A 27,140-nucleotide genomic window follows, 5' to 3' on the forward strand; every position below is an offset into this window, starting at 1 on the left:
CTTCCTTCCTTCTAATTCTGTTTCTCCATCACCCACATTACGCACCTTGAGAATCTGCCCCTCCCCCCCCATATCAGCCACTGCTTTCTTTTCTTTTCACTTAGGTGGTTTTTGCGGTTTTAACTCTCTCTGTGTTTCTCTCAGGAAACTTATGCAAAATTGGTCAACAGAGAGCGAGAGAGAGAGTGGCAGCACTGAGGGGAGTGCGGCAAGAACTTAATCAATAGATGCAACAATGAAGTCTCGCAGGCATTGCACTCGATGCAATTTGAGGCTGCCAAGCGATGACGCAGATAATGAAGTGGAGCTCTGGCTCCAGTCTGCTCTTGTTATACTATACCCTGTTATTCGAGACGGTATCATGGTTTTGACCCAAGGCTTGGCAATGCCGAGAACGAAGTATTTCTCAAATATATTACTTCGTGATCAGCGTTTTAGCCAGGAACCGCTAAGATTGGATTACCATAGCATATAAAAACCAACAGATATACGGACCTGAGAGGGTAACTGACGGTTCATTCGGTCAGCTCTCCTTTCTGTTGGTTTTTGTTGTTTCCAAAGAGAAGACATTAAAAACGTCTGCATTGCGAACGCATAAATATGGGTAGAAAATGCATGGACACACAGACGCACAGCCTTTCATTGGTATTGAGGCATAGACAAGGCTGCCGCTCTGCTGTGGAGTCTGGGGATGTGGATGTGGTCGGTCTTGTCTGTTCAAATAAGGCTGCAAATCTGAAATTGGTCATCGAGTCCAACTCATTTTGATGGGCGTTTGGCTCCAGTCCGCTCTCCCATTTAGTGATGACAGATGAGTGCTGTGCATCGGGAGGGAGTTTTAATTGCAGCATCAGAACTTTTGTGTTACAGTGAGAGAGAGAGAGAGAAAGAGAGACAGACAGAGTTGTAGATGAATCAGTCATAGCTTAATCTGTATTAATCTGTATTTTAGCGATTACATAGAGATAAGAAAGAAGGAGTATGAGTACTTTCTCATGGCTCTCAAGCGACTGTGGAAGTCTGCTACCATCTCTAGCCTTTGGCTGGTTCTGCCTCTAGTTTGGGCCTGGTTTTGGTCTGGTTCTGGTCACGATGATGATGATCTTTGGTATCGATGGCCGGCGTTGCCAACGTCAACCAGTCAAGTAGTTGGCCAACAAAAGTATCCGGCAGTTGCCAATTTCGAATGCTGTTTCTCTCTCCCTCTCTGTTTGTTTGTTTGTTTGTTTGCAGGCTGGCTGCCTTTTCATTTTGTTGTTGGTGTGTGACTTATTGGACCGAAAAATTTCTACACACACACACACACACATGACTACTACACTCTCCAGAATGAATATGGCGATGGCCTTTCCACCCTCCTCCCCCTTTCTGTGATGTGGATGAAATCGGTGGGGGCTCAAAGTAATCTTGTTTTTGCCATTCCGTCCATCTTTTGTCCTGTTTGTCACTTGTTTTTGCCAAAATTGGCATTTGCTCTTTCTCTTTCTCTCTCCCTCTCCCTCAATGCTTTTTTGTGGTTATGGCTATTCTGCTTCTCCATCAACATGTGCTCCTTTTCCTACCACTCCTCGTGCTATTCTTCATCGTCCTCTGCATGTACTTCTCCTCCTGTTTGCCTGCGTCGCCAAAAACATTCAGAGAACGTGCTCTGAACATTGATGAGTGGCCCAGGAGATGGAGTGACAGTGTGTGCTTACATGAGAGCGAGAGAGAGAGAGAGAGAGAGAGAGAGTGAGAGAGAGGAGGGAGCAGTTTAATGTCTGTGATTGCTCCCCCGCTCTTCCGCTCTCTCATTTACGCATTTTACGTTCATTAGCATTATTGGCATGTCTAGCAGCTGAGCGAGAGGGAGATGGAAGAACAGTTACAGTAGGACAGCCCTTCGTCTCATTCACACCTGAAAAGGTGTCAAAACCTATATACTGTCTCTCCTTTGGCTTTGGCTTTGCTTCACTCACTCCTACTCCTACTCCTCCTTCGACTCTTCTTCTGACCTGTCTATCCATACCATTCTCTATTCCATCCTTCTGCCGCATGCCGCATGCTGTTTCTGTTTATTTTGTTAAATTTCTTGGAATATCATTCCATTGGCGGCAGACAGCGATAAGGATTTTCCTGTCGGATCGGCAAGGCGCTACCTAAACACGCTGGTGGTGGAAGAAAAATAAAAAAATAGATTTAAATGCTTTCCCATTTGCTGCGATCTTTAATATTTATTTGCCATTTTTCTATTGGGAAATACATATTTCCTAAACATATAATCATTTTAATTGGAATTCTTTCCCTATATCATTACGCTGTATTCCAGTTTTCTCGCTCCCAACCTTTCACCCCCTGGCAGGTATCTCATCTCAGACATGTGTTTAGCCGAGGGGCATAATAATGCAGGGGTAAGGTAATCCATGGTAATTAATATGAAGGTGAAGCTACTCTGCTGTCTCTCGTTTGGAAGCCACTCAGAGGCTCCGCTCTTTTTGACACTGCCTCACCTTCCCATCAACTTACATTGTGTAGAGCACATAATTACCATCTATCTTATTCACTTGCACTCGCTGCTTTTTCAATTATTATTCACGTGTGGCGTCGGCGGTGGCTCGTCCCTCTCGCCTTTGTGTGTCTCTCTTTTCATTTACTTTGCACTTTGCTTTACAACAGTTGTTGTTGTTGCTGTCGCTGCTGCAGTGCCGTGTGCATGCACTTTGCTTACGCTCTTCCGCACACACCCCCCCCCCCCCCCCCCCCCCCCCCCCCCCCCCCCCCCCCCCCCCCCCCCCCCCCGTCCCGCTGGCACCAATGTATGTAGTTCTTTTGACTTAGTCACTGCGAGGGGAAGAAGGAGAGAGACTTGGCGACAGACCCGAGCCCGATGTCAAGAAGTTATCAGTGATGTCGTTTCGCTTACACAGACTTAGGAACACACACATGCAGCTGCAGTACGGATAATGGCATATAATTTGCCATTTGGATGCGCTCTCTCTTTCTAGCTGTAATCAATGTAAGTTCAATTGACAAGATCCCGTCCGGCCGCAAAAGTAATCTGCGTCATTGTCAACTACAGCAAGCAGCGATCGGGAGAGAGAGCACTGCCTGTGACACGTGTACTTCCAATAGAACATGAAAAATAATCGCAATTAGTCAATTTGGATCGTCCTAAACGTATGAAAACCAAATCTCATACAACAATAATTAAAGGTTTGCCACAAATGAATCGAAAGCAAAAACATTTGCGCCAGACAGAGAGCACTAACAGCAGTAGAAGAGAGCAAGCAAATAGTAGAGCGAAAGAGCGCGTTGTAAATTGTAAATGAACGGAACGTAACGAAGGAGAACATGCAAGCCCAAGCATAAAAATGGGAGAGTATATGTGTGTGTGTGTGTGTGATGTGGGTAGGCAGCAGCAACTTCGAAGAAGAAGTAGAGGCAGAAAACGGAGAGACAGCAAACTTCGAACTTGTACACTGTGCAGCAAAATAAATGAAACGTTCGCTATCTAATCGGATATGAGGGGAATTAGGTGGTAATTGATGGTTGAACTACTATACCCCTATAATTTCTAGTTGGAACTGTTAAAGCCAAAGTCGAACTCCGCCTAAAACTCTCAACATGCTCGCCAGTGTTAACACTGTTCGGCGGCGGCGGCGGCGACCTCGTCTTGAGCCGCCCGTATGCCTCTGTATCTGTTTTGCTGCTGCTTTGAAATTTCAGTTTCTGCTGAGGCGGCAGTTGTGTGTGTGTGTGTGTGCTGCACACACAAACAGCGCTGTCCTCATGTATGCATAGGCCGGCAGCGTCGTCGCGACGGCGCGACTGAAGACAGACAAACAACAACAGCAAGCAGATTGAACCGCCTGCGTCCGCCCCCGTTTGACGCTGCCTCTGCTGCTGCTGCTGCTGTTGGAGAGAAGGGTAACGCAATGTCAATATTCATGCGTTGTTGCCGCATTTCATTGTCGCTCTGCTGTTGCTCGTCTGCTTCTGCCGTTTCATATGTTTGTTTCGACTTGGTCTCGTGCAAGGTGTATTTACAAAAGGTGAGGCTAACCACCCTCTCTCGTTCGGACGTTCCCCTCGCCCTTCACTCTCCGGTAATGTCTTACCCTCATGTTTTATTACACGTTAGTCTCATGTTTCATTTTTTGCGGTTTGCTGACGGACAAGTCTCCTCTTCCGCACCTCCTCTATCTTCTTCCGCTGTAATGTGCGTGTGCGTGTTTTTGTTGTTGGCTTTTTACAATTTTGTTTTCATTTTCTGTGTCGTCGGTCTCTTTGCCTCCCCTCCCCCCTCCTTCCACTTTTGTGTACCATTCTGATGGTGATTTAGTTGCCGATTCGTCATGTTCTTGTTGCTGTCTCTCTTTGGCATGTGTGTAGGGTCATGTGGCGGCGTGCTCTCTTATTCTTGGCGAATTTACAGTTGATTTGTTTACCTCGCGCTGTGTTTATTATATCCCTCTTCTCCCCTTGTTTTAATTGCAAAAAATTCACCATGAATAAGATGCTATCCACTTTCCTCGGCCCCTTCCAGTTCCTGGCTCCCTTTTTGTTTTCCATTGACGCAAATCGCGCGAAAAATATTCTCTGACTCTCTGTCGGACCTCTGTCCTTCCGTCTCTCTCTCTAGCTCTTTGGTTTTCGTACATGGCGCGTATTTCCTGTCGTTATTTTGTTGGTTTTTGCTGTTGCTTCTGTTTTTTCTCCAGTTTTGACTTCTCGCTTTGCGTTTTTCTTCATCTCTTTTTGCTTTTGGTTTTGTGTTTGCATACCATTAACATGGAAAATGTAAGCCAGGAAGAAAAAAAATTGTTTGAAAAAGAGTTAACGGGTAACACCCACGCAACGACTCGTCGTTCCCTCTCCCTCTCGCTCACGCTTTGTGTTAACCCACGCTCTCTGCATACTTTCATAATTATGCGTTTTTTCGTTTGATTCTCTGGCTTTTGCTCTTCCTCTTTTCGTCTCTCTCCCCCTCCCTCATCTGTTGTTGCTTTGTTTGATGTTGTCGATGGCTTTTCAATAAACTTTTACACATTCCTACTGTTTACTGCTCATTTCCAGTTGGCTTTCCTCTCTCTCCGCCTCCCCGTCCTTCCCTTGTGCGAGTTTTCTCTTCTTCTTTTTCAAACATTGGAATGGGAATCGTTGCGTTTTGAATTTATACCCTACAAAATGCAGTCGTTTGGGTATTCGATGAGTACTCCTTTATAATCCCAAAAATGGTCTCCGACTGGGACCTCAAAGCTACAGAACATAAGTAAGAGTATAGGCTATTCGTGAGTTTTATGGCTGCTGCTTTTGTTGTTTGGTTTTGGTTTTTGGTTTGCTCGCATTGTTTGTGGAACAATTTTTACAGCCTTGTTGTGTGTTTTGGAACGCCCACACGTTCGTATTGCCCACAAGGCCCACGCAGATGCTGCCACAGAATGGGGCGTACATACATATGTATGTATACATATACATACATATACCCACACAGAAATGCAGATTTGTTTACTAGTGTACATATACTCTGATCGGAAAATATTTCACGAATATATTTCTCTCTCATGTTTTCTCCATGCAACGAATCGTTGAATTTTAGTTTTAGTTTTTTTTGGTTATAAAAATGTTTATTATTTTGGGAACTTTATGAATTGTTCTGATAAGTTAAAGGTATATATTGTCTGTCGACTGTCCCCCCACATATAATCGCCTTAAAATGGCTAATACCCTCCCTATTAATGGCACGCCCACTCATCGGGAGGCGTTTTTTTTTTGTTTTTTTGCCATTTGCTTATTTTCGTCTTTGATAAGGAAATTGGCTGTAAAAATTAATGAATATGTGGAAAGAACAAAGAATAAATGTCATCGTCGTGGAGAGCGATAATCCCCGGGAAAGGTCGTCCGGGAGGAGTCCGTGATGGACTGGCGCTCACTGATTACCGCTGAAAAGCATTGCAAAAACAACAAACAAACGAAATTAAATGTGAGGGCATTGAATAAATGAGGTCATTTCTATAAGTTTATTATGAGTAGATTTGTGGGAGAGAGACGAGACGAGACGAGCCCTAGAAGCGGGGATTTACCCCGAGCTTCGAGAAAGGTTCTGTGATGTATGGATCTTCAAGCTCGAAACACTGTATCCCTTTGTAACCATCCGTTTTCGAAGAGTATTTAAGGTTTTATGTGTTCCCTTGCAACCCGAAAAATAGAGCTATTCCAAGGGCATTCATTGGCAGTCTTATCCTTCCTTCTGAAATTCTGTAATGTTGCATGCTGTTGCCCTTGTTGGGAAACTAAATACTTATTAAACCATTCCCCCCACCGACAAAAAAAAAAAACCAAACGAGAGAGAGATTGCAAAAGTTTGGAGTTTCTGCAACAGATTGTAGCCGCCTCGTCTCCTCTCTCCAACTCTCCAACTCTCTCATTGCATGACAGCTGCTGTTTCCAGCTCGTATCCCCTTGACTCCTTTTGATTCTTGGCCTTTTTCACACAGTTTATTGACACGACTCAAGTTTCGGGAGGTCGGGGAGGGTTCAGCCCACAGATATGACTGCATAAACGGCACTTAAAATGCGAGAATCTGAGAGGTATTCTATTTAAATAAAATACAATCCCAGAAACTCAGGTATTGAAAGGTATTATGTAATAACAATTTTAATAAATGAATATGGATGGAATGGATTCAATTCGATGGATTCCCGTCATAGTTTTTTTTTTCTTCCAATTAAAACCAAATAAAAATCCCAATTATACAAAGTTCCCTAATTTATGGAATAATTCCTTCTGATAAACACACGGCACTTAATGAATATTCCAATTGAAAATTCCATATTATTGCGTAAATATATTACAATTTTTGTATAATATTCACAGTCGTATGCAAAAATCGTGCAATATTTTTTGAAATATTTTGCGTTATGTCATGGAATTGCGGTCGTCGCATTAATATTTTAGTCAAACGATTGAAAAATATAGTGTGTTTGCATTATTCATGATTTTTGTGTTTGTTTTTGACGCTTTAATTGTTGATAACCAGGCAGTGGCAGCGGCAGTGGCTGTGGCAGTGGCAGCAACAATCATGTGTATGATGCATTAAATTATGCTTATTTGTCATATTTAAATTTTAAGTTTAATCACATTTGCTGCCTCTGCAGCCCCCAACCCTTCCAATCGGAGAGTCTGTCACGTAGTTTCTTTTTTTTCCGCTTTTGTGGTCTCACATTTCCGATTGCTGACTCAGAGAGAGAGAGAGGGGGAGAGGGAGAGATAGCGGCAATCTCTTTGGGGCAGATTCATTACACATTCAGCGACTCGAGCGATAGATCCGAGATATCTGCATAAATTTATAAATATGTGACTCAAAGCCAGGCCTGAGAAATCTCCGAGAGAGAGAGAGAGAGAGCAGATCGGTTGTGGTTCCGAGAATTCGGAAATGCTGTGATAATTATTGAAATGAAAACAGTTCTGGAAACTGAATGCGGAGTTTTAAATGCTTTTGGGAACTGAAGAACCATAAAGATTTGCTGAAAGCGGCGTTGGGAAAGTCCCTACTTCCAACGGCCCGCCATCGTGAGAGCAACATCGTTGATAAAAAGGGGAATATTAGACTGGAGGGGAACGGAACGGAACGGAACACCCAAGCTCTGGTTCAGGGATTTGTGTGTTTTTGCAGTCGCTGCTTTGATCGCAATTCTTTTATTCCAGCGCTCTCTCAGCGATGAGCCTCGACTGTCTATCGCTTTCAGGGCGGGACTCCACTTTTTTGGGTAGTTTCCCTGTCTGTATTTTGATCTGCTCTTCTTATCGAAAGGGCGCCGAATGCATCCTCGAAATATACAAAAATTCTTCAATAAATCGGAGCGCAAGTTAATAATATTACAAAGAAAAGGACACAAAATGAAATTCATAAAGGTCTTGAAGTTGTCGATTTCTTGGGACTAGCCTATCCTATATTTTAGATTTTTCTGTAATTTTGTTTGGTTATAATCCAACCTGTTCCACTGTTCTACTGTTCCACTGTGCCACTGTGCCACTGTTCCACTACGATTTATTGCGTATTTAGAATTGAATTTCGATCGATCAAATTTTTACTGCAAACAATAGTTCTCCTCTCTTTATATGTATCTCTCTATTGGTCTCTACAACTCCCTCTCTCTCTCTCGCTCCCCCCCCTCTCTGGTTAGAAAATGTTATTATATTTTTTTGTATATATCTAAAGGTCTGATTCGTGGCACGCGCTTTAAGCGAATTTACATTTTCATTTACGCCTGAAATGGAAGCAAGATTTTTGTCGTTTTTTTTTTGCCCCCTTGCCATTTTTCCGTTTTTCTTTGAATTTCTGGTAGAGGAGAGGGGTGGGGGGGGGGAACAGGGGAGTGGGAGTCCCTGGCGTTTGGTTTGGATTTACTTTTTGCCACACGATGAGCTCTGAGCGGGAATCGCACACTCTTCTTGGTCCTCCCTGCCCTTCCTGCCTTTGCAGAGCGCCAGCGGGTACAGTGTGTCCTCTGCCCCATGCCCCCGTCTGTCTGCCAACGACCCCCCTCAACGACTGCCTGCCGCCGCCGTCCCTGCTGTTTCATATGCAAATACTCGTAATATTTTTCAAATGTTGTTTGCTTTTGGCCATGGTCTCGCACAATTTTCTTTTCTGCGGCAGTGCCACGGGATGGGGGAGGGGGGGGGGCTGGGGGAAGGCTGCCTTTTCACATTTTTCAATTTTCCACGTTTCCACGCTTTGTTGTCGCTGATAGTCCCTATGTACACGTGTATATATATGCCTTGCTTACATTTTCATTACATCTCTGCGCCCCCTCTCTCTCGCTCTCACTCGCTCTCTCTCGCTCTCTTTTCTCTGGCTTTTCCGCCACTCCAAGAACAATTCTCGCTTGGCTTGCCCTGCGCTTCCCGGCTGCCACAGCCACAGCAGCTGTGCAACGAACGGACTACCGACCAGGCCAAAAAGGAAGTCGTTGTCCAATGCCGAGGAGCAAAATGTTTGCATTTCAAATTACCCATGGGCCAATGACTGTTGACTGCTGCTGCTGCTTTTTCCCCCTCCCCCCTCTCTCTGTCTCTCATTTTGTTGTGTGTGGAACGTAGCTGTTGTTGCAACAATCTGTATTTGCTTCTTGGCTTCCGTTTCAACAGCCTGCCACATGGAGGGCCGGGAACAGGAGGACTAGGATCATCAGGCTAGCAGACGCCCACTTGAGCTTAATTTGATTTGAAATTTCGAAAAATTAATCAACCCATCCACACACATGTTGCATGCCACAACACACATGTGGCAGATGCTAGAGGGAGCTTTTCTGTCATAAAAATGGGGGGGGGGGGGGGGGTTTCTTAACACACTTTTATTGATACCCTGGAACAGCTTTTTTTTTTAATTTAATTTTTTATTTATTTTTTATTCCATTTTTATTGTAAAATTTTGCCTAAAGACTGATCTTATACCAGATTAATTCGGATCAAGGCACTATATGGTATCGTTTTTATACAAAAGATTTTATAAAAACTATAACATTTCCGGTTTCTTGAAGGAAAGTGATTTTTCAATACTTTCCTTAAAGATTAGACTATATCGAAAGACTAGGTATATCCTAGAAGCACAATCGTTAGATAGTAGCTATGGTATTGAAAACTTGCAAAATGGCTATGAAATTATAAAATTTCCAAAATTTGAAATTAAAAATAAATATTTTGTAAATTTTAAAATTAAAATAGATTATTATTTTTTTTTTTTACATTTAGTAAATGCTTTGTGTTTTATTATAAAATAAAATTACACTTTGTTGTTTGCTGTTAAAGAAAATTGATAATTTATAGGGTATAGGGTATAGGGTATAGGGTATAGGGTATAGGGTATAGGGTATATACTGTGTGTGTGTGCTTGTGCCTTATTTTTGGTCAAGTCTGCTGTAATTAATGTAAATTTTTCATCGGCTTTCCCTCGCTCTTGGCCCTTGACGTGTGTTACCTACCCACCGTGAGGAAGGGGGGGGGGGGGGGGGGGGGGGGGGGGGGGGTCTCCCACCAGAAGCCCAGAACCGCAAAGTATGCAAACATACACCGGGAGTGTATGTGAGAGAAAGGCAGGGAGAGAGAGAGAGAGAGAGAAATGTATTCCCCATTTGTTATGCACTTTGACGGAAAGGAACACACAACATTCACTGTTGTTGTTGTTGTTTTTGGGGCCTGCATAAATTTAAATACTTAATTAGTTGTGGGAGTAAATGGGATTTAAGGTTATTTTCTCTCCTCCTGCTTTCCCGTCCCGAAATGAAGCTAAACATGTAATAAATCTACATTTTGTATACACACATTATGTACCTCCAAGAGATCCGAGATGGAGCTGCAAAACCAACACATAGCCAGAGTGCCAGAGAGAGAGAGAGAGAAAGAGAGAGAGAGAGAGAGACTTGTTCTCCTGTAATCAATCAATCAGTGGAGAGGCCCAAGTGCCCCAGATATACACAGATACGAATTTAGTGGCTGAAATAACAATTTAAAGTCTGATTGGGAAACGAGATTTACTTTGTTCAGCGGGGGAGACACGAGGAGGAGGGAGGGAGGGGGAGAACCAAATCTCTTTGGAGGACTGGTCGGATCTGAGGTTCTTCCAATGGGGATCTCTGACTCTCCTCGAAACCTTGACCCATTCTCCCTTCCGCCACATGAGAATTGAGTGCTAATCATGAAATCCCTTTGATGGAATGTGCCGCCCCCTATGGGACGCCCACATATGGGGTGCCGTCTGGTGTTCAAGAGAATTTACAGTACACTTTTCTAGACTAAAGTAAATACCCATTTTCGATAAGCCGAAGCTTAGCGCGGGGGGTTATCTTTTTGGGGGTGGAGGGGGGGGGGGGGGGTTTCTGTCTCCTCTTTCCTTGGCATTCCGTGGGCTTCCACCCCGATCCACTTTGTTCTCCTTCTGCTCGTTGCCCTCTTTATCTGTTGTCCGACTTCTTTTTCGTTTTTCTTTTGCCGGCTCGATTTCGTTTCGTTTTGGGTTCGATTTCGTTTCGTTTTTCTTTCGTTTTTCTTTCGTTTTTGGTTTCCATTTTGAGAAGGGTTTAACGACCACAGGGAGACGTTCTCTCTGATCTCCCCACTCGCCTCTCTCCCTTCTCTTTTCTCCTTTCTCCCGAGTGAGTGTCGTGGGTGTGAGTGCATTTTTAATCATGTGCTTGCCTACTTAACTTTTATTTGCCAACAGCAATAACCAACCCAAACGCTGGCCACCGCCCACCGACCACCGCCCACCTCCCATCGGTCAACGATCCAGCCATGTTGTAGGCCACGTACTGGGCCCCTGGTCCCCTGGGCCTCTTTTGCTAATTCCTTATATGCACGAACATTCGTCTTTTGCTATTTGTGCTTTTTTATATGTCGATTGGCATGCAAGGCAGCCCCTCTACACACACACACACCCACACACACACCCACACACACAGACAGGAAGTACAGTAACAAGCTCTCGCCTGTGTGTGTGTGTGTGTGTGCGTGTGTATAGAGTGTTGCAATACAATGTTCTCTATTTTTGGTATTCAATGTCAATTGCTTGATAGACCATAAATCGATTGGTGCTTTCGGGTGCTTCGTTTCAATTAAAATCCATTCATATGAGCCAAGGGGGGTGGGTAAGAGGGGGGGGGGGAGGCTATTCTCCAATAACTGAAAAACATTTTTGCATTGTAATTCCGACAGTACAGTGCGTGGCACGAGTGTAAGGCTATTCCCAGGTGTTTATATTTCGATTTACAGGACTTGGTCCTTGAAGATTTCCCCGAAATGCCATTTGAAATGTTTCCCCTACTTATAGTTATGCAACGCAGTGTTGAATTCATGTTTTTCCATTACATGTGTTGCATGTCCTGAATGCTGCATCGCCAAGCCCCACCCCCCACGCCGCCCTCTTGGTTGTTTGTTGGAACAAATGGATTGCACTTTTAGGTCGCTTTTTGTGACATTTTATCCCCGTTTTGGCCGAGTTATCTCTCTCCCTCCCCTCCCCCCCGTCTGCTCTGTGCCCCGCAATATTTCAATTTTCGAATATGTCGCTGCATAGTTTTAGGCGCACCAGCAGATGGATGTCCAAGGGGGGGGTTTGAACAGAACAGAATTTTGTTTTAATAAACTGATGATAAAGTTGTGTCCTCTCCTCTCCTCCCCCTCCCCTCTTTGGGCTGGCACACATTCCCCTTTGTCCTTTCGGTATTGCATGTCCCTTTATCGTTTCGGTATTGCATATTCCCCTTTGTCCTTCTTCGCCATCGCATTCCCACTTTGTCCTCAAAGTCCGCAAGTTTTTCCTTCCCCCCCCCCCCCCCCCCCCCCCCCCCCCCCCCCCCCCCCCCCCCCCCCCCCCCCCCCGTTTCAGTGGAAACGAACTTCAAAAGGCTTTCCATCATCCACCAGCCAACGCGTAGGGGAAGCATCCTTTTGAGGTGCAGTCTCCTGTGAGGGCAGCGGGCACTCTCCGCCCACCTTCAAGTGGAACAAGGGACAGAGGGAGGGGGTATTTGCCGGACCAACAGCTGTCCACATGCCAGAAGTCATGGCGGAGGAAAGGAAGAAGGAGACGGGTGCCTCGGAGTTAATTCCCTGCTTATCAGCTGTGCGCCTTGTTGGACAAACTTTGCATTGAGCATGGGGGTTGGGGAGGGGGGAGGGGGGGGGGGGATAGGCACATCTCTATACCCTGTACCCATGGCTATCCGTGGCTCTTGAATGGGGCGTAAGGATTACAGGATTGCCATGGAATCTCCCACAAAAGATCCGCGCGTACTCCGCTTCCCAGGGGCTGCGGGCCCCCCCCCCCCCCCCCCACCCTCCACCACCGCTAGCATGTGTTTCTGATGGCTCTGTCTGTTCGGTTCTGGCCTGGTCGGAAGGGGTTCTGGCCCAGCGTTGTGCTGCTGACATCATTGTCTTGCTGGGGGATCCTGCAACAGGGAGCCCTCTCATTTGGAGCCCTACACTCCGGCTGTTGAATGCACCACAATCCCTAGTTCTGTCCCCCCTACCACCCCTCCCCCCCGTCTGACATGTGCTTTCCCTCGGAACGTTCTCATTTCTGCACTTTTTTTCTGCCTTTCCTTCTCTCTCGTTTCTCTATTTTTTTTTCTTCTTTGCGACAGCTTTTGTGCTTGCGTTTAATTGAAGATTTTTTGACAGCAAACGTCGTTGGCATAGAAAGTCATGGAAGAGGGAAACAGAGAGAGGGAGAGAGAGAGAGAGAGAGAGACAGCAGAGGAAGTGGGACGAAGAGTTCGTAGAACTTTTGCACACACACACACACACACACACACAAATGGCAGCGATAACAGGGCCAGGCTTCTGGTTTCTGGCTTCTGACTGGACTGGCTGGTGGGCACCCTGGCAGGCAACCCGTGGCAACCCTACGCTCCGACCCATTTCACTATCGACAGCCGGCGGGACTTTGTTTTAGCTTTATTATGCTGTTGCTTTTCCATGAGAAAATGTCCCTTAAAATATGACGGGGGGGGTGGGGGCTGGGCTGGGGGGGGCCACCACCGAAAACTTTAAGTGAAATAATAGGGGTTCATATTGGGTGTGTGTGTGTGTGTGTGCGGGTTTTTGAAACTAAAATGAATAGAAATTTCAACTTTGAAATGGAAAAAGTTTGGGTATTTAATATTGAGATTGCTGTGTGGTGATATGGCTCCTCAAATGGGTTCCAATTGGGCTCTACAAAACATTTACAGGCAAGGAAAGTATTTCTATATGTCAAAAAAATGCCTTTAAAGTATCTAGATTGTTGCTTTTTATGCAGCGTTGCCTCAAGTGGGGATCCTCAAGCAGTTCCCTATCTACGGGTTCCCAATCACTCTTTCCCTTGTCGCTGTGGATTCCAATCTCTGGAGGAGGGAGCGAGACGGCACAAAGGAAAGCTCCACCAAAGCAGAAGGTGCTGAGCGAGCGAGAGAGAGAGGGAGAGCGCGATGAGTGCATTTTCCACAAACCCACAATTTATATTCCCGATAACGATGCCCTTTAAGAGAGAGTTTCATGATTTCATCTAGAATCTATGTAGAATCTATCTATCTATGAGATTCATTTAGTCAAATATCCTGTGAAACGGTCTGTCCTACAGGGTATCTAGGATCTATGAAGAATCTATCTATCTATGAGATTCATTTAGTCAAATATCCTGTGAATCGGTCTGCCCTACAGGGTATCCGCATTTCGGCAGCCAAAGACACGCTTTCCCTTCCCTTCTCTTCTCTTGTGGCTCTTTCTGCTGTTTCTGGGTCCACACTTGTTCCAAAATTTATTGCATATTCATGGACATTCGTTCATTTAGTGGTTGGAGGAGGAGGAGGAGGGTGGGGTCCCCCACAATCATGAATATTGATGATACAAATTGATTTTGTTGATGTTTGCATTTTGTTGAATTAAGAAACTGCCACCAACTTGTTGGATAAATATGTATAAATAAATAAAGTATCTATGTATCTACGTATCTAATTACTGCTTCTGTGGGCTTCAAGGGGGCGGGGGTGGGGCCTGGCATGTCGAGGGTTTTACCACCGCCGGCAATCGATTGTCAAGCACCTGCCTCGCATTTCCACTGAGCGCTTGTTTCGCTTTTTCCTTTTCCTTTTTTGCCCCCACCCCCGCCCCCGCCCCCAATGATTCAATTACGATTCCTTGCACAGGCGGAAAATGGCGGAAAGCCCCCCCGCAAATAAACAGGCGTGTCAGGCGTGCAAACGGAAAATCCAATGCTTTGCCGCTGTATTTTCCCAGGGAGTCAATGGATGGCGGGGGCGGGGGCTGCCTCTGTGGCAGGTGTTAAATCCCATTCAATCGAATTCTATATTGCGGCATAATAAAACAAAATACAAATTGCAGAATTGACCTACATTTGAATTTGATTTTGATTAGTTTTGGAATTTCCCTGATGCCCCCCCAACCCCCTCTTAAGCCCCCTTTTGTAAACCAAGTGGCAACCACTTTGAATTCGATTCGATTTCTCCCTCTCTCGGGGTTCTTTGAAGATGTTTGCTCTAGTTTTCAGTTTTGTTTGGATTGAAAAAAAATAAATGCTGCAAAATGGCGGAATATTTTCTGATCTATAAGGTGGGTCTCTAATGATGTGTAGCTGGGAGTTTCTTTGATCTTTAAAAGATCTTTCCATAACCTATCGATGCACATGCGATACATCCTCGATAACCCTTTGTGGCACCCTTTTTGCAGTGCCGTTACTCTTGGAAACATTTTCGATAGCCAATCGATAAGTCTGTCGATAAGCTTCGATTAATCTATGATAATTTCCATCTCCCAAGCAACAGATCTGTTTAGATCCTTCCTCCCCGAAAGCCTGGTCATCCATATTTTCCCATTTAAAGGCACGTTCTGTGGCACTTTTGGGTCTGTTGAATGTTTACCAATGTTTTTGCATAATTAACCTTAAAACCTTAACCCATTGATGGTACAAAATCAAAGCAAAACACATTGGGTACAAAATCAATGCAAATACCCGGAGAGATGTGCTCTCTCTCTCTCTCTCTCTCCGTCTCTGTCCCTCGCTGACATTGATGTTGTTAATTCCATTTGGGAGACGCATTTCATGCCACATTTGGTTGCAGCCACCGCACAAATAATGCTGATGCCGCGCAAAAAAATATAGAGAAAAGCGTGCATAAATATTTGCTTGTTTTTCAGTATTTGATTTTGATTTTTGCCGAACGAACATAACGGAGGGAGGGAGGTAGGGAGGGGGAGGAGCCCTCTGATTTTTTTGTTTGATTAAATATTGTATTTATTCGCTCATTTGGTTTTTTTTTGTTATTTGTTTTATTGTCTGACATTTCCATGCTCTTTTTACGCACACACACGCACACATTTCAATTGCACGCCCAATTAATCGCCGATAATTTACACCATCTGCTCTGTTTACTGGCGATTTATTCGCTGTCCGATCGTCCCTCCATCCGTCCATCCGTGCATTGTACCCTGTACTCGAAGCCAGACAGGGATGGCCAAAAGATTACCCTTTAAATGGCATTTGCCTATGTTCTTCCTCCCATTTGTTTAGGGGGTATCTTTTGAGTCGTTTCGCTTTGTTTTTGTTGTTGTGTAAACACTTTTAATTGTGTTTGAGTACCACCCACACACGCCAAGCAGTGGAAAGCAGTGGAAAGCAGAGTACCTATAGATGGCAGAAAAACTCTGCAGACGTCAAAGAAATTTACAATGTGGCTTTTTCTGTCTCTCTCTATCAACTTTTTTTTTTACCTCTCTCCCTCTGGGTATAGCTGCAATCCCCGACTGACTTATGGCGTATGCTAATTAGACCTACTCTTATTCCCCCACCCCCTCCCCCCCCACGTAAGTATGGAGGAATGGAATGGAACGGAACGGAGCGGGGAGAGGAGAGGCAGTGAAGGCAGACTTTAAGCTGCTTGTAAGCAGTGCTCTTTGGTTTAAATTGCGATGCTCTGGGATGTTGTTGCCGTTCCATGTGTCCCATCGCTGTGTCCGCCCATCGCCCCACCCCCTCTTGCGGTGCGCTGCGGCTCTTAGTGGCCCTGAAAAGCTTAGCTCCGCCTAGCCCAGGAAATATGAAAAGAAGAGCAAATTGCAGTTAGTCAAGCAGTGGCATTCAGTGAGGGCGAATGCAAGCAGGGGAAGAGCAAGAGCATCGCATGGGCCAGGAAGGGAGCGAGACAGAGACAGAGACAGAGAAGGAGAGGCTGGAACCCCAAGAGTTAATGAGGAAATAAGCTTAGATAACACACGGGACACACGGAACCCGGAGGAGGGGAGGCCAAAGGAAAGGGTCTCCGGACGTCTTCGCCTACAAGTATTCCCATATCCGTGCTCTCCTCTCCAATGTTTGCCCTTCTGCTGTCACTCGAGCGTTTTGTGTATGGTTTGTTTTGTCCAGCAATTAGTTTGAAAGGGTTGGCGCTCTGGAGAGGAACCCAGGATACACACACAATGACCAGGCATTGTCCTACATGAGCGTCGGAGGTTATGCTTGGGTCGGGCCCTCAGCTCGTATCAATTTATTGCTAATTGATAACCTATTAACGAGGGGGTTGGACGGGGTGGTTGGGTTACCCCGCTTGTGCCTTGATGGGCTTTAAAATCCCCACAATTCACTTGGCAAACCAGAGACAACGACTCTGAGGAGATTACAACCGAAATTCTATATAATAATAATATTGAGAAGCCAACATAATTATTCCTCTTCATTAAATAACCAAAACAAGATTGAAATCAGCCTTAGAAATTAATTAATTTTGTCACAGACATTCCATAACGAATATTCCAGGATTCATAGGCGAAAGATTGAGGTTTAAAGGAAGAAACTAAAAGAGGAATATATTCCTCAAGATGATGCTTTGAAAAACGACTTTTAGGACTTATAGAATGATTTCCTCTACTGGAATCCTTTAGCCTTAAATACTTCCCAAGAAGAAAAGGGCTGCCAACTTGTGTTTAAGGCAAAGCGCTGCCTTTTTTCACGAATAGATGCAACAGATGACAGATCCCGAGACGGTGTTGTATTGGTTCCAGGTTCTTGGGAGATCGTTCGAGAGTTGAAGGCCAAGAGATGATAGAGCTCTTATCAGCTCTCAAAAAGAACAAAAGGAACATTCATCATTCGTATCTCTTTCGGCGATCCTCCCCCGTTCCCTGCCTCAATGTGGGGAAATTTCCAGTTGATGCCAGATTCAGGCGGAAGACAAGAATGTTGGGCTTGCCCTCTAGGAGCCATTCGAGGAGTTCATGTTGAGGGGCATACGCATTCCTTTCTTAATGAAGTGCTCCTCCATGCTCCCTGGCACCTACTCTTCCTCCCCCTCTCTCTCTCTCTCTCCCCCTCTTCTCTGTGTCTGAAAGAGCATACATATGGATTTGGCACCATTCGAATGCCCAACCAAAGATCTCATTAATTTTGTATGCTTTGTGTACAGCAAACAAAAGAAATATATATATATTTTCCAAAAACAATATCAAGAATGGGGTGCAAAACAAAGCAGAAAAAGGGGGGCAGGGACGAACAAACAATGACATTAATTATGCAATAAATAACGCTTTTTATTGTATGATTCTGCAACATGTGCGGGGGGCGGGGCGAATGTTCCACAGTATTTAATTAAAATGCCAAATGCATCATAAATATTGCAAATAAATTTCACCATCAGGCACCAAAATGCAGGCCCGAAGGCAACGGAAAATCTACTGAATATTTGGATTTGGATTTGGATTTCTATTTGGTGGAGGCTTCTCTCGGAAAATGAGCAAATTGTGGAGAGCCCTTTGCCTTTTGCCTCCTTTCATCAGCCAGTACTTTCTGGCAACAATCTCGTGTCTTTGTCTCTTGAAAAACTTGTTCAAATTGTGTGCTGATTAGTGTCGTCCAGAGTCCAGAGCTGGGGAGTAGTGTTTGCCATTGAAATGAATAAATTACGAGCAAACACTCAGAGATCTGGTGATCTTCAGCCAGGACTGGGACTGGGACTGGGACTGGGACTGGGACTGGGACTGGGACTGGGACTGGGACTGGGACTGGGACTGGGACTGGGACTGGGACTGGGACTGGGACTGGGACTGGGACTGGCCTTAACTCTGTCCTCGTACAACTGCCTCGCCCACCTTTCGACTGCCTCCCTGAAGATCCGGCCCCTCGCCCGCCCGCACCATCCGCTGTTTAGCCTGTTGTCTCAAGAGGGGCCGAAGGCGTTACCAACCCTCTCATACCCTGAAATGTTTACTTTAATATTGAATAGTGTATCCGAATGTTAATTTTCGTTCTCTCTCTCTCTCTCACTCTTTTCCAGGTAAGCCTCCACTCTGCGTGCCCCTCGCTGTTAAATCTATTCTTCGTTGTTGCGGAGTCGCGAAAATCCCACGCCGCCATTGTCAATATTTATGCCAGTTCCATGGGGGGACTCGCCATTCACCATTCGCCATTCTACAGTCAAGGGTAAACATTTTTGTTATGGTTATAAAAAAAAATAAAAATTACAAAAATTTTCAACATTCGACAGATGAAAAATGTTTTTCTGCCACTTTTCGCGTTGTTTTCGTTGCATTTTCCTCGTGAAAAGTTTTCAATATCAGGTGGCATCCTCCATACGAGAAAACCAAATACAAAAGCACTCTACATGACCGGACGGACTACAGTGGGCCCAACAGATGGTATTTCCATTCCACAACGAGGAAATTATTCAGTTTTGGATACCAAAGATTCGGTGATTGAAAATTGCAGAATATTGCAATATTCTTAGATATAGATATATCCGAAAAAGAGACACCACAACCACTGTATCGTAATGTAGAATGCAAATCTAGATGGGGGGGGGGGGCCTCTTCGCGGCTTGATGGATGGAGCACCGCAGAGGGACAAATAAAAAGGGGAGAAAGGGAGGGCCACGCCGCCGGATATACTGTGGGATCTCTGCAAATAAAAAACGAGGGGGAACGTTGTGAGTTGTTGCGGAGACCGCAACTCTACATTTATACCCGATACTTAGTCAGTATGGCTCTCCTCCGGCAGACGCCGCTAATATTAACCACGACACGACAAAGAGAGAGACAGAAAATCAGTCTGAGCTTGTCGTCGGGCGCTGCGTGGCCACTGCAAATTGATTTCTTGCTTTTGGCTACAAAAATGATCCGATCTGATCCAGATTCAGCCATCTGATAGATATGGTCATTATCTATGATTCTGCGTTTTTAGTTTTCTCGAATGTGCAATATTGTGGATGCAACATATTTTCGTCCTTTGTGGGGGCGGAAGGGGGTGGGGCGAAGTTCTGAGATATACGTTTTATAGTGAGATCTAACAGAAGTGCGGATACCAAATTTGGTTACTCTAGCCTTAATAGTCTCTGAGATTTGAGGATGCCCCAGATTTTCGTCCTTTGCGGGGGCGGAAGGGGGTGTGGCGAAATTTGGACACGAAACGGTCAAGGTCCGATATCACAGGAGTGTGGATGCCAAATTTGGTTGCTCTGGCTTTTATAGGTTCTGAGATCCTTGAACTCATATTTTGCAATTGACAAAACCGACCATGAAACCTGTGTGTTAGAGAGAGACAGAGCGAGAAAGAATGAAATTGTTTTCTTGATTCTGGCTATAATAATTATACGATCTGGTTGAGATTTTACACTCTAGAACATATAGTCATTTTCTACGATTCTTCGTTTTTGGTTTTATCGTATCTTTAAAAATGTGGATGCCACAGATTTTCGTCCTTTGTGGGGGCGGAAGTGGGCGGGGCGAAGTTTTGAAATATTTTTGTAGCAGTGACATATCACAGAAGTCTGGATCCAAAACATCGTTGCTCTAGCTCTTATAGTCTTTGAGCACTAGGCGCTGAAGGGGACGGACGGACGGACGGACGGACGGACGGACGGACGGACGGACGGACGGACGGACGGACGGACGGACGGACGGACGGACGGACGGACAGACGGACAGACAGACAGGGCTCAATCGACTCGGCTATTGATGCTGATCAAGAATATATATACTTTATGGGGTCGGAAACGATTCCTTCTGGACGTTACACACATCCACTTTTACCACAAATCTAATATACCCCAAAACTCATTTTGAGTATCGGGTATAAAAATTAAATTTTGTGTGTGTGTGTGTGTGTGTGAGAGGGGGTGTGAGGGGCCCCTGGAATAAATAAATATACTTTTATTTTTTTTTTTGTTATTTTTTTTTTTCGGTAATGCGAAACTTTTTTGTGGTTTTGTTTTGCTGTATTATTATTATTACGGAAAATTAGATTAATTTTCATTTGACTTTTTCGCTGATGTGGCAGAGGAGCAAAGAGGGGGCGTGCAGTCACTTGAGCTCTCTCTCTCTCTCTCTCTCTTGTTTTTTATTGCTTCCGCTTTGTGCTTTGTGCCGCACGAACACCCACACTGCCACACTGCCACAACGCCCGATACCCTTTGTGCGTGGGCCTCGAGACTCGAAGGAGTTCGCGTCTTCGTTTTACAGCTATAAATTTCTGCTTGAATGCCGCGCTCTGCTTGCCACTGCTTGCTTTCGCTGTGCGCTCGTCTTTGGTGTACCCTTTTCACTGTTTGAAGATGAGTAAGGAAAAAGGAGTGGAATGGGAATTATTACACTCGGAGAAAATAGCGAGTGAAACCATTATTAATGAAATTATTTTATTTAAATATATATTTACCACAAATTAAAATTAAAAACAAATAAGAAGACTTTTTAATGGACTTACTTTAAAACAACAAACGACTACAATGCCAATGGCAGTGTATCTGCATCTCTGCATCTCTCTATCTCTCTCTGTTCCGTGTTTTACTTGGTTAATGAATCGCTTTGTTTGGCATTGCTGCACATGTGCCTGTCTTGGGCTGCTGCCGCTCCACTCGTTGCAAGGATGACACCGCTGGAGGCAACTCGAGTTCTTGATTTCTATTTTCTCATTAAATATTTAGACAGCAATACCGCGCTTCTTCCTGTTCGGGGCTCAAATTGCGAATCTCTAATCCCAATTTCGGTTCTGTAAAGTTGTTCTCTTTCGCACTTTCGCGGTTGCAAGCAAACTTTCGGGGCTTGCCACCTACTCCCCGTCCCCGTCCCTGCTCTGCTCCTTGCACAGTCCTTGGGGCCATGGCAACAACCAATTAGTTGGGTTACTCCCACGCCATAGAATTTCCTCCCACATAAATCACAGCCAGAGTCGTCTTCTGTCTATCATCTGGCCGCTCTGCCTGCCTCTGCCCTTTGGGCCATTTATATATCTATTTTATGTTGGCCACAAACATTCGCCGATACAAATTTCCCTGCTCCTGCCCAGGCTCCTTCCTCTGGCGTTACTACTCATCTTTCTTCCCCATTCCCCACCCTTATCTCCCGGCATCCCCTATCCGCCTCTTTTTGGACTGCTTGCTCTTGGTCCGCCTCCGAAACTCCAGCCTGGAGGGCAACACATGTTGCTAATGTGCCCGCTGAGACTTGTATCGGAATTACAGAGGTCTTGCCTCTGCCCCAACTCTCCCTCTCTCTCACCCTCTCTCTCTGTCTCCCTCCCTTCCTGTGGCTGTCGTATGTCGCTTTCGAGGACCAAAAGTTTTATTGATTTTGCGACAGTTGGGGCGTTTCATTTGCTCTGTCCTCCACATCCTCACTTCCTCCACTTCCTATCCTCCCCGTTTATCATTCTTCCACTCTTTGCCACTCTTTGGTATTGGCCATAACGGTTGTTAACGTTGTTCTTGTTGCTGTTGTTAGAGTTTAGGCCAGGCCTGGTTTCGAATTCAATTCAATCAAGCGAAAACAGTTTGCCAAAATGTCTCCAGTGGCATGTCCTTGTTCATCGCTGTAGTTCTCTCCGTCTCTCTCTCTCTGTGTGTGCGTGTGTGTGTGTGTGTGTGTGTCTTGTACCAATTTTGATGAACAGTACTATTTTTTGGACTATGGATCCGCCTTGGGGGGTGGAAATCTTCATGCGATACTAATTGTCATGCACGATTCCTGGCTCTAGTCAAGGTATACGTACTAAAGCCACCCCCCTGCCCCACACACACACACACACACACCTCTTCGCCCCGCGGGATCACCCTATTACAGGCCGCTAGGATTCCAATCTACCCGGAGAACCAGAGAAATCTCTTGAAGCAGAAATGCCACTGAAGAAGCAGTATGAAGAAGCCCGAAGCAGTGACTATTAGGCAGCAAGCAGTTCTTCAACAACAAGCAGCAGGCATAACGCGACCTAAAGCAGTGTTGGGAACATTTTGAAATATAAGCAGTGATAAATGGGAAGCATAGATCAAGCAGTAGACGAAGCACAAGAAGAACTAATGAAGCTGTGGAAAAAGCAGTGCAGCTAGAAAGAGGATCCACCGCAAGGTCTATTTATAGAAAGGTGTGGCAGCTATCTCTCTCTCTGTCTGGAAGTGCCTAAATCTTGTCTTGTGTAAAATAACACCATGAGTGGCAGGAACTGTAGGGCAAAGAAGAAAAGGACAGCATCATCTGGCTAACGAGTCAGTCGGAGATGACAAACGTTTATGACACGACAAAGGTGATGGCTGGAGGGGGGGGGGATGGAGGTGGAGGTGGAGGACAGTCACTAAGCCTAACCTCTCTCTGGAGATTTGCCCCCCGCCCCCCCGGGAGGCAGAGGCAGCACCTGTCTCAAAGCGTTTGTCCCGATGTCTCTCATGCTGTCTCTCATCATCATGATGCTTTTTCCAGCAGAAAAAAGAAAGTGGGAAAGTGGTTGGGTGGGGTGGGTGGGTGGGTGGTGCTGTGCAGAGGAGTAGGAGAAGCGGCCCGGCACGTGCAACTGACATGAAAATAAATACGAAAGACGAAAGACGCCAACTCCAAATGACAGTTTTTTGCATTAGATTTTCTTCTCTTTCTCTCTTTTTGGTATTTCTTTCTTCTTTCTTCTTTATTTTTGCTGCTTTTTTGCAGTTTTTATGAAAAAGTTTGGAACCAAAAAAACAAAAAAAAAGCAGGAAAATGTAACTCTTGACAGTCGTGGATTCCGTGTCTCCTGCCGCTGATTTACTTCCATCTGTTGGGCAACTTTCGCTCTCTCTCTCGTAGTTCTGCTCTTTCCATCTGTCACCCGCTTACTATTTCACACTTTCTCTCTCTCTCTCTCTCTCTGGTGCCTCGCTTCTCACTTTCGCTGGTGTTTTGTGTTGTTTTTCTTCAAAGGATTGCATGGAAGTTCTTCCTTTTTGTTCTCTCTTGGTTATTGATATCAAAAGTTTAAGTGCAGCTTTGGCCGGAGCTTACATTACGCCGAGGAGGGGAGAGAGAGAGAGCGGAGGAGGCAGTGACTCCTGCCTCCTGCCTCCTGCCACCCAAAAAGTATGCTACAGTAAAAAGTGGTGCTGCCGCCTCCCTGCCGCCCCTCCCGCCCCCTTGCAAACCAAATAGAGCCAAAATGTAAGGAAACAAATCAATTTCATTCGTTGCCGTTTTTGGCGGCGCCTCGCTGCTCAGCGATTTCCATATGTGAGGCACGTTGCCACAGCAGCCACTGTTGGCCCTCCATTTGATGCCTTTTCAAGTTGCCTAAATTGATTTCCTCCCCCCCCCACCAGTCCCCCCCCCCCCCACACACACACGTGTCGATGATTCTTGTATTCTGATAGGAAATAATCTTTGCTTTTTTTTTTTCTCTTGTGTTTTTTCGAACAAGCAATATATACTGTAGGCCCCTTAAAAGTTTCGTTTCTTCTGCTTTGTTATGGGCCTGTTAAGTCCTGTCTTTATCCTTGTCCGAAACGAAAGTTTCTATAGCCTCCGTCCCCGCCCCGTCCCCCTCTCGAAAGTTGCAGTGGAAAAATCTTTCGACTAGAAGCACACACAAGAAGAAAAACTCATTCAAAGTTTGCTTTAAACATCCCCCCCTGCCCCCCTGCCCCGCCTACCTCACTGGGCCACGTTTTTGGCCGAGTTTATGCCTGGTTTTAGCCACAGCTTTTCTTTGGGCCGTGTGCCACTGTGCGTGGCGCCCGCATATAAATATTTGATTTGATTGTTTCACTCGTTCTGCTTCTGTTTTCCCCGCTGCCTGAAGTTGATTTGAAATTGAAAGTGCACACAGGGAAAGATTTGGCTTAAGTCGTGGAAAATCTACCAAGGAAGTCTCCATCGAAAGAGGCCACGATCCCAGGAACCCCAGGGTCCACAAAGCCCTATAAAAAGTCTATTCAGAAACCCTCGATCCAAACAGCCCTCTATTGGAGACCCTTCTATCCCTTCAGGGTTTCATATTCCTAAAACTGTGAATCCCTTTCCAAATAAAGTGTAAAAATGCACGGAAAATCTCTGGATTCTCATTAAAGGGGGGAAAAACCCCATCGATGTCGTATTTCCAGCGAATGAAAATAATTCCTGCGGCTCTCTCTCTCTCTCTCTCTATCTCTCTTTTTCTCTTTCTCTCTTTCTCTCTCTCTCTCTCTCTCTCTCTCTCTCTCTCTCTCTCTCTCTCTCTCTCTCTCTCTTTCTCTCTGGTGTCCAACGGGCTTTCAATTTACGTTTTTCCATAGAGAAAATATGTCCTATATTTGTACAATTTTTGCATTGTGTGTGTGTTTCTTTTGTTTTTTTTTGTTTTGTACAGTATTGTCCTGCGTTATTTGTCCTGCACAGCGGGAAAGCTCCTGTCCATTAGAAAATCGTTAGCTGACTTTGTTGTTGCCGCCGCCGCCGCTGCTCCACTGACCGTTTGGCATTTGCATTGTTGCAACAGAATGACGCGATCCGACCCGACCTCAGAAAACATGCGGCAGAGCGGCAGAGCGGGCGGGGCAGGTGGCTGGTGCGCCACGGTTCAAGTATTTGATGTTGTGCTGCCATTGTGACACAGAATATTGTGTGTTTTTCTTTACGCTGTTGTGAAGAGGTCAAAGCGCATGGAGAGCGGACAATGGACCTACACGGCGTATGCGTAATTTTAATATATATTTAATCTATAAGCTAATGCCTCTTGATCCGCAGTGCAGACAGCAGACAGCAGACAGCAGACAGCAGCAGCTGTTAATGAAATTTATGGTTGAGAGTTCCCTGAACCCGGAACGGAACCCCTGCCACAGTCGGGGAGACTCGGGAGACAGTGTGTGGCAATGACAATGCCAGAATCCTGTGCGCTGCTCTCCTCTGGCACGATACCTGGCAAATTTGCCACCTGAGCGCTTCAACACGGCCACAGAGACACGAATGGCAGGAACCAGGGGAAAATGGGAGGGAGCCGCCCCGCCCCGCCATGTGGCACCATGGCCGCCACAATGACAATGTCTGGCTGAATAAATTCTCATTTATGACACTTGAAACCCAGCTTCCAACGAGCTTCCAGTGGAGTGCAGGCCGCCTGCTGCTTCGTTAGCCGGAAACTAGAGAATGCTGCTCCTCCTCCTGCTGCTCCTCCTGCTGCTCCTCCTGCTGCTCCTCCTGGCTTGCTATCCAGACTTGTGGTGGAGTCTCATGCCTGCGGCTGTGAAATGTTGCCACCAGAAGAGCACCAGCAGGGCAATGGGGCGACAGGGAAAACAAGGAAAAGCCGACAGAAGAGCACACCAAAGAGCACACCAGAGCCAAGGGCCAAAAGTCGCTTGCATTCGAATAATTGATAAGAAAATGCACTGCAAATGATCGAAATGTCTGCCGCAGGCATCACCAGAGAATCTCAAAGAAGAGAATGCGAAGAGATTAACAGTTGAAAACGAGCTGGAAAATCAGAAAATATTTTTCATGAGAGTTCTCCCCCTTTTAGAGTGCTTCCAAAGAAGATGTATTATTATTAAATATTGAATATAAAAATTCTTCTTCGATCTTCTTCTAATCACGGGAGTAACGGCCCTCGAGGATGGTATTGAGGCCTCTAATAATTACCCCTGTATCCCAGTATTTATATAAACCACTGGGCTTTGGAATAGCTATGAAGTCTTGAGAAATGTTCACCATTTGTGCGCCTATATTTTCAGAACTTTCACTATGGACATTCCACTCATTCTTTGTAGATATTTGCATCGAAAAGAAACCATTTTTCGAAACATCTTGCGGTTCAATTAACATTTTATTCGAAGTTGGGAAAATGTTTATGACATCCCCCGTCCGAAGGAGGGAGAAAAGAGCAAGGGGTGGCCATTAGTCCAGAACCCAAAGGCCGCTTGAAAAGGGTCTTGGATAGAGGGCGAATAAGAACAAACGACAATCGCCTAGAATCCCAGTCGGAGTCGGAGTCCCAGTCCCTCTACGTCTTGGCCCTAAAGTTAGGGCCCGATTGCCTGGCGATGGTCAAGTCAACTAACCGAATCGTTAGGACGGACGCGTAATGAAAATTAATGCTGACGAGATTCCCGTAAATTGCAGGAGAAAGAACAGAGAGTGAAAGTCGTGAAAGCCTCAGGAGGAGGAGGCGGAGGCGGAGGAGCAGAGACTTGTGTGTTGGGCCTGGGATTTGGATGGACTGTCGGTAGAGAAAAGCACCGCAATTGGGATAGGATGGGAAAAGCTTAGGCAAAAATTTAACGAACCATAAAGTGACTGCAACCTTGAGGGCGGTCTGGCTGCCACTACACTCCCCCTCCCCTCCTCCCCTTCCTCTTCCTCCCCCTTGATCTATCTCCTACTCTCCGTTGAGCTCCTTTTTCTGCTTCAT

At 45.5% G+C, this 27,140-nt stretch overlaps 1 protein-coding gene across 3 annotated transcripts in view; it reads left to right on the top strand.

Moving 5' to 3' along the window:
• The window catches only part of LOC108158772 (syndecan), a 96,953-nt gene that overhangs the window by 1,240 nt on the left and 68,573 nt on the right, over nt 1-27,140 (top strand). The window lies entirely within an intron of this gene.

This window comes from Drosophila miranda, chromosome 3 (genome assembly GCF_003369915.1).
Source record: "Drosophila miranda strain MSH22 chromosome 3, D.miranda_PacBio2.1, whole genome shotgun sequence".
NCBI classification, from domain to species: Eukaryota; Metazoa; Arthropoda; class Insecta; order Diptera; family Drosophilidae; genus Drosophila; species Drosophila miranda.